Genomic DNA, 9323 nt, shown 5'->3' on the forward strand with positions numbered 1-9323 from the left:
TGTTTATATTTATTGTATATATTGTATATATTTTATATTTTGTTTAATATAGATTACATCCTAATTAATGTATGTGCTGAGCGGAAATACAGATGTAATTGAATGAATTTTTACAGTTTACGTTTCTGAAAGTGTTTGGGAAGTGCGTTTTATGTCAAAAGTATTAAATTGTTAATCGTCTGAGACCATCATTCATATACCACACCCTTTTATAACCTTTCCCTAAACGCGATAACTTTAAATACATATACTCGTTTACATATTAACCATGCACGCGCTTCGAATGAATATTTAGCCATAAATTAATGTGCTACACCTTAATTCAAGATATCGTGACAGGAGGTTATTCGTAAGCACTTTTGATTCGAACGCCATTATGACTCCTTCTTCCTCTGTATATTATATACTAATTAATTTTATAGGTTTAATTGATAGTATATCAGTTGAGATATAACGAATGGCTCACGCCAATTAGGTTCGCTTTCCAACGGATGAGTTTATCGAAACATTGCAGGAATAGTCGTATGTTTATTTGAATAAACAATCAATATAATTATAAAATGACTCATCTATTTACATTAATGTTATACGGTTATGGATAAGTGCAATCAACTTAAGTGTTATAAATGGCTGTAATTAAGTTGACAATCTATGTCAGCACGTGAACATTAAAAAAGAAAATGAGAAATATGTTTAAGAGCATGTTGATATGATTTGCAAACAACGGTTGCTCAAAAATTGACCAAAACCCGGTGAATTGTCATACTCAGCGATATAAATAAGCATCAATATTTGTGTTCTCGAACAAGTAATGTGGATTTAAAAAGAAACTGCACATTGTACTGAATCAGTACCATCATAACATGGACACTGACTTTGCTAAACGTGAGGATTCATAATGCAAAGACATAATATACTTCACAGTGTTATTATGTGCTTCAGATGGGAATTTATGTAAGCAGTAAATTGTTAACTTTATGGTGTGACTTTGTTATTTTATAAGCCAGATTATGTGTTTAACCGCTATATAGGGATGATGATAATGAACGAATCGCCTTTTTCCAGATTGAGTCTACACATAAGCTGTATTGGTCGTCATGCACATTCCAGAAATAATTAAAATGGAACATTTAGCATCAGAGATATCACACGCTTACATTTTAATTATACAAATTTACATGAACAATGGAAACACCGTCCCCGTGTATGTTTGCCTCTTTTTATATTGTGTTTTTCAAATCGTTGAAAATACAGCACTCTTATTTAAAGCACATAACTAGATATTAACGCTTTATTTATCTAAACCAGAATCGCTTCAATTAAGCACTGTGGAGAAAAGAATCATCGCAAACCTATTTTATCAGTATTGAGTAGTTATCTATAGCATCATGTATTTATAGCTTCCAGGCACTAGAAGCCTGGACAGATATGTACATTTTTAAAGGACAAATGCTTTTTCCCAATAGTAATTTTATAAAAGCATCAATCTCAATATTTATATTGTCAATGTTAACTAGTATGTTTAACAATTACCACGTCTAAGATATTGTAGGAGTGAAATAACGTAATGCTCAATTTTGTTTATTACAAGGGTGTTATTACACTAGTTATATAACTGTGAAATGACGTCATTTTAGTAACAAAATGCCGTCATTATTATAGCGAATTTCTTCTCTTTAACTCTTTTTACAATGTGAATAAACGGTGAAAAGAGCATAACATAAAAAGAAAAGTTGTTGGTCATGTTATAAATATAATCTTATATTCGTGGTCTTTTTGTATTGAATTAATTAAACTCGTCATCTAAATAAAGATAAAAACTCGGCAAGCCTCGTTTTATCTTTATTTAGATGACCCGTTTAATAAATTCAATACAAAACGAACACTCATGCAAGATCATATATATATATATATATATATATATATATATATATATATATATATATATATATATATATATATATATATATATGTTTATATTTATTGTATATATTGTATATATTTTATATTTTGTTTAATATAGATTGCATCCTAATTAATGTATGTGCTGAGCGGAAATACAGATGTAATTGAATGAATTTTTACAGTTTACGTTTCTGAAAGTGTTTGGGAAGTGCGTTTTATGTTAAAAGTATTAAATTGTTAATCGTCTGAGACCATCATTCATATACCACACCCTTTTATAACCTTTCCCTAAACGCGATAACTTTAAATACATATACTCGTTTACATATTAACCATGCACGCGCTCGAATGAATATTTAGCCATAAATTAATGTGCTACACCTTAATTCAAGATAACGTGACAGGAGGTTATTCGTAAGCACTTTTGATTCGAACGCCATTATGACTCCTTCTTCCTCTGTATATAATATACTAATTAATTTTATAGGTTTAATTGATAGTATATCAGTTGAGATATAACGAATGGCTCACGCCAATTAGGTTCGCTTTCCAACGGATGAGTTTATCGAAACATTGCAGGAATAGTCGTATGTTTATTTGAATAAACAATCAATATAATTATAAAATGACTCATCTATTTACATTAATGTTATACGGTTATTGATAAGTGCAATCAACTTAAGTGTTATAAATGGCTGTAATTAAGTTGACAATCTATGTCAGCACGTGAACATTAAAAAAGAAAATGAGAAATATGTTTAAGAGCATGTTGATATGATTTGCAAACAACGGTTGCTCAAAAATTGACCAAAACCCGGTGAATTGTCATACTCAGCGATATAAATAAGCATCAATATTTGTGTTCTCGAACAAGTAATGTGGATTTAAAAAGAAACTGCACATTGTACTGAATCAGTACCATCATAACATGGACACTGACTTTGCTAAACGTGAGGATTCATAATGCAAAGACATAATATACTTCACAGTGTTATTATGTGCTTCAGATGGGAATTTATGTAAGCAGTAAATTGTTAACTTTATGGTGTGACTTTGTTATTTTATAAGCCAGATTATGTGTTTAACCGCTATATAGGGATGATGATAATGAACGAATCGCCTTTTTCCAGATTGAGTCTACACATAAGCTGTATTGGTCGTCATGCACATTCCGGAAATAATTAAAATGGAACATTTAGCATCAGAGATATCACACGCTTACATTTTAATTATACAAATTTACATGAACAATGGAAACACCGTCCCCGTGTATGTTTGCCTCTTTTTATATTGTGTTTTTCAAATCGTTGAAAATACGGCACTCTTATTTAAAGCACATAACTAGATATTAACGCTTTATTTATCTAAACCAGAATCGCTTCAATTAAGCACTGTGGAGAAAAGAATCATCGCAAACCTATTTTATCAGTATTGAGTAGTTATCTATAGCATCATGTATTTATAGCTTCCAGGCACTAGAAGCCTGGACAGATATGTACATTTTTAAAGGACAAATGCTTTTTCCCAATAGTAATTTTATAAAAGCATCAATCTCAATAAATCCCAATAAATGGTAGGAAAGCAATTTATTAATTGATATGAACCAATACCACCACCTGTAAAATTGCATATCTACATAAAAACAACTTCTATAACTATTATCAATTTCGTTACAGAAGGACATTTAATTAAAAAAAATAGCACATCACCTTAAACAATTTAAAGAAACACATTTATCACTATTGGACGGTTTCATTTAAGTAATTAACTATTGATCTTATAATAGCATCGCTGTGATCTTATTTTATGCATATTTGTTAAAACTTCTTATTTATTAGTTACTGTTTATCCGAAAGATTGTGTAAAGGTCCTCGGTATATGATTACGTGCATATCCTGTAAACAACCCTTCTTTGTTATTTTCATGTGAAATGTCTTCATATCATATCAACTCTTCATACCATCGATGTTTGTGCGAAATTTGCAGTATTTTAATACATGTAAAATGTAATCCATTTACTAACTCTTTTTTTTCTTCATTTTTTTATTCAATATGAGACATACAATGTTTACATGTATATGATCATACAACAAAGTGATACCACATTACAGTAATAATGTTCAAACATGTTATACAAGATATGCGAATATATCTTTTTTGAACATGTGGTTTCTTTTTGATTAAAAAAAAAAGTTTATATGTATTTTTTTTTCTTTGGTTGTTTGTGATAGGTGTTGAAAAAAAACACAGAATAATTATGAATAAATATGAGTTGCATACAGTGGGAAGAAAGCAAACTGGACTTGTTTATGAAAGTTTAATGTGTTTCCATTTATGTTCAAATGTATGAAGTGTATCGTTGTTAAGGGCAATTTATTTTTTAATTTGAGTCTTTAATTTAAATAACTGATGAAACAGTTCATGGTGGGTATTTGTTTTCTGCATTTCATGCTTAATAAACAATATTTCATTAATATAACCCTCTTGTATTTTGAAGGTGTTTACCCCTAAAGTGATGTCTAAGAGAGATATTTTAACATTTTATTGTTGTTTCTGTAGAATGTTTGTCAATTGATTCCATAGAGATTGAATATGTTTACACTCCCAGAAAAGGTGTTCTATTGTTTCAATATGTTCACTACACATATCTCATAGATTTGTGTTGGATAGGTTGCACTTAAAAAGATATTTATTTGTAGCTATGATTCTCTGGATGTATTTATATTAGAAATTGATCAATGTGCTATCAGTAGTTGATTTATATGGCATGACAAATATTTGTTTCCAATTAAATTATTTTTCTCCAAGACATTTACTAACATACTTTGCTAACTTACACTTCTATTTGGTTTCTCAAATGCAGTACAATTAAATTGTCAAGTTTAAGTATATAAGTTTGATTCATATTTATATTGTAAGCTTCAAATCATTGTTTGAATAAATATATTCAATATGCATGTGTTCTCATGGACTGTAATGCCTAATGTATCTTGAATAAACCATAAAACATTATTGTATATGTGAAGAAAATAAATTCAATAAATACAATACGTGACTTAATTCTTGAGTTGGTTTGATCAAATGCTAATTAATTAATGTTTCAGTAAGGCTTTCCGAACTCGACCAAGATAAAGATAGAACAAATAGTCTGAGCAAATTTCATGATGATTGGAAAAATTCCGGCTTCTTGTAATTTCCCAAGCTATTAAAGCGAGATTATACGATTTTTTATATTTGTTAAATTGTAATATATTGATAAAATATCGTTACAATAACACAAAATAGCCAAGAAAAATTATACATTTAAGACGATTTTCATAAAATGAAGCAAAGAAAAATAAGCGCCCCGAGCCGATTGTGACGAAGATATTTCGTACATATTTTCCTACAATAACCAAAGCATTCGTCTTTTAATAGGATCAGACTTAGTGTGTCGTATGAATATATATCGTTGCAGGAATCCAAAATGAACCGTTAAGATTCAAATCGTGCATGCATGATATACATGCTGGCGATTTCGACTGCTTAGGCATTTTCGATTTCAGAATTAAATATCTGACTTATTTCGCATTTTTCGACACTTGTTCTTCTTAATTTTTATTTTTATTTATATTGAAATATAATTATATAGAATAAGTTTCTTACAAATTTCATATAAATTCATAAATATTTGACAAAATCGTATAATCTCGCTTTAAGATAACTTGACAAAGTGACCTTGAATTTAGGCACCACGTAACACAATTTCAAACTCAACTGAGATATATCATAGGGACAAATGTTTTGACCAAGTATCATGAAGAGTGGGCAATGGCCTCTACAGTGATTTTTTTCTTTCGTTAAACTTCATTACCTGGCTTTTGATACCATGTGATCAAGATTTGAACTCTCTTCTAAAACATAATAAAGATCAGTCAATAAATCTGACATATAGAGCGATCACGTACTTGTTCTTTAATTCGACCGTGTTATCTCGTTTAACCGATGTTACCCAGTTTCGTTATTGGCTAAGCGATCATTGAGAGAAATGTTCTGACCAAGTTTCGTGAACATTCAGCAAAAAACAATGAATATTCAAACTTTATTATTGTCTAATTCGTATACATACTTATATGACTTTACATACACATAAACAAATATTCACATGAAACATGCATACGACCATTCTATTGAAGAAGTTTAAGAGATATACCTATTCAAGAGTACAATGTTGATATAGTGTTCAAACGCTTTTTCATTCGCACAATAAATATTTAAACCATTTTCACGAAGATGTGGTAATAAATGTGACCTCCGTTTTATTAAACCTAGTGACCTAATTTTTCACAAGACGTGATCCATTTACCTGAACTCAAAGCAACACATAAAGACGTGATCCATTTACCTGAACTCAAAGCAACACATAAAACATGTAAAATGTTCCCAGGCATTTCATTCAAAAATAAATCATTTGACCTGTTTTTTGCACGTCATGACCGTGTTTCCAAATCGGCCGAGATACAATTGGAATAAATGTATTGTAAATAAAAGTGATAATAAATTACTGTTTTAAGGACATCATTTGAGATTCCATCATGGTAATTACAATTTGTAGTATCATTAAATATCATTTTTAATTTCCACCTAGTACTTTCTGACAGAAGTTCAAGTAAAATAAAACCAACACGTGATTGGAGGGCATGCAGACAATTCTTCTCCCCATTAACTTGAAACTTGCTAATTTGATGAAACGCCTATTTATATAATTATATTCAATGGCGTTGCACAAAACATATATATGTACATACAATTTATAAAATATTAGAGTGATTGATACTATTATGCAACATTTATTAAAGAATTAATAATCTAAAATTGTGTGATGTAAATAAAAATGCTGCAAAGAAACTTAAGCAATAAAACAATACCGGCTACAATATTAAAACACAGTAAAAGTAAAATATTATGTAATAAATTGATATAACTAGGGTTTAGACAATACTATTAATGATATTATGAGCAAATTTTTGGCAACATGAAGACACTGTTTTTCATTAACTGAAAGGATACGTGAAAGAATATTTCTGCACTCTGGCTGTCGGATCCCACAGCTACCGGTCACCTGTCACCATTACGGACACTGGTTTGGGTTTTAACCTTATTTGAACTATTGCGACTACAAGTCACAAATAAACGGACCAAGTGTGACTACAAGACACAACTTGAAGGTTAAAATTACAGTGTGACTATAAGACACAACTATAGGGACTAAAAGACAGCTGGATGATGTCATTCAATCATTGAGCAAAGAAGCCCTAATGATTTTTGGTTACCGGTCACTTGTACAATAAATATCATTGTCGAGCAAAGTAGCCCGCACTATTCTTTGATTTCTTTGTCCTCTGAGTCCTGGTTGATGGACAAATAAGCCCGTACAAGTGAGTCTCGAATATATTTTAAATTACAGGTATTCAAATTAAAATAGCTTGTTAGAGTCTTTGAAAAGAATTGTTTTGAAAATGTATATTGAGACAGAAGTCCGGATGCTTGATGGTAGGTCATTCCACAGTTTCGGACCAACAACTCCGAATAAAACTCCTGTCCATGAAAGTTTTTCTCTGTGTGCGTTGCACATCATAACATCCGTCATACGAGACGTTAGATCGTAGGTTGCGTGCTGGTACTTTTTCTGTTAAAAGTTCTTAAGGTATTTTGACGCGTGACCAACAGAACAATTATACATGAAGGTCAGTAATGTGAATGTTATTCTGGCCTTTACTGGTAGCCAGTGTAGTTCATACAAAGCATCATTTTAACTGTCATATTTCTGTCGGCCGAGTACCAATTTGGCACACATGTTTTGGATACGTTGCATTTTGTTTATTTCGCAATGAGCTGTTCCATACAAAATAAAATTACAATAATCCAGATATTACCAAAGACAGAACGAGTATTTCTGTTTCTTCTTTTGTTAAGTATTTCCTTATGTTTTTGATTTTAAGGTCGTTGTACATGGCTGTACGGCACTAAATTTTGATGGACATTAAGTGGAGGGATCCTCTGGAGAATCCATGCAATTTGACTTTTCAATGAGTCTTGGACCTGGGTAGAACCAGTACGTGGTGTATTTTAGGGAGAACTTTATAAAGAACGCTTCCACAGTGGGTATCGAACCCGTGAACCTCCTATCGCTCGGCGGACACCGTATCAACTACGCCACGGCGACTATGATTGCTGTTGAACTACCTCACGAAAACATTTGTGTGATCATGAAAATAAATAAAAACAGGCGAAAATTAGGTTGTTTTCATATAACTCATTTATTACCGGCTCTACGATACTACAATCCTTAATAAGAGTATATACATTCAACTTAAATTTATATAACAAATATTATATAATATTATACAACAAATATCTTTTCAAACACATAAGATCGTGAAAAAGATTCTGTAACAAAGGAGGCTTAATGTCCATGAGCGCTAGGATGATTTTAAGGTGAACCAAGATCGTCACCTCGTCACCTTTCTTTCAACCCATCTTGACACGTGGCTTTGATCTTGTCAAGATACATACTCTGGCAGTGTTTTATCAAGATGGTGTAAACATCAACTGCTATTTATTGTAACTTTATTTCTGTTTAATTATTTCAGATCATAAAAGATGACAACTCATACATAAAAAATATTTTCAATAAAAAATAACTTTTTAGTGGTCCCTAAGAGAGCATGATATTGAGATTTGCCCTCCAATAACTTTTGAAGATTATATCACAAAGCATATTGTTTCCACAGTGTTGTTTTTAAACTAACTTTTGTATGTTCGCGTGGTGTTTGTAAATAAGAACTGTGTCCATTTTGCGCTAACTTGTGCACGAGACGCTTCCATTTAACAATTGCAAAAAATGCCATTATGTTACATAAGACGTAACGTCGCACACTCAGTATTTGCATTATTTGCATTATTTATTCATGTTTAATAAATGCTAATATAACATATTTTTCAATAAACATTTTCATGTCAAAGTATATACTAGTTCATATATTAGGAATTAAAAGTAGAAAAACAAGATGCGTTTGTGAAACACAATGTCCCCCTATATGACGTTTGACCTTGTAGGATGACCTTGACTTTGGACCCTTCACCACTCAAAATGTGCAGCTCCATGAGATACACATGCATTTCAAATATAAAATTGCTAGCTTCAATATTGCAGAAGTGACATTACATGAGCAATTTTGACCCATATATTTGAGCTTGAAGGATGACCTTGACCTTGACCTTTCACCACTCAAAATGTGCAGCTCCATGAGATACACATGCATGCCAAATATCAAGTTGCTATCTTCAATATTGCAAAAGTATTCATAAAATAAGCGATTTGGGCTACATATAATTGACCTCTGACCTTGAAGAATTACCTTGACCTTTCACCACTC

Source organism: Dreissena polymorpha, chromosome 8, assembly GCF_020536995.1.
Source record: "Dreissena polymorpha isolate Duluth1 chromosome 8, UMN_Dpol_1.0, whole genome shotgun sequence".
Classification (NCBI taxonomy): Eukaryota; Metazoa; Mollusca; class Bivalvia; order Myida; family Dreissenidae; genus Dreissena; species Dreissena polymorpha.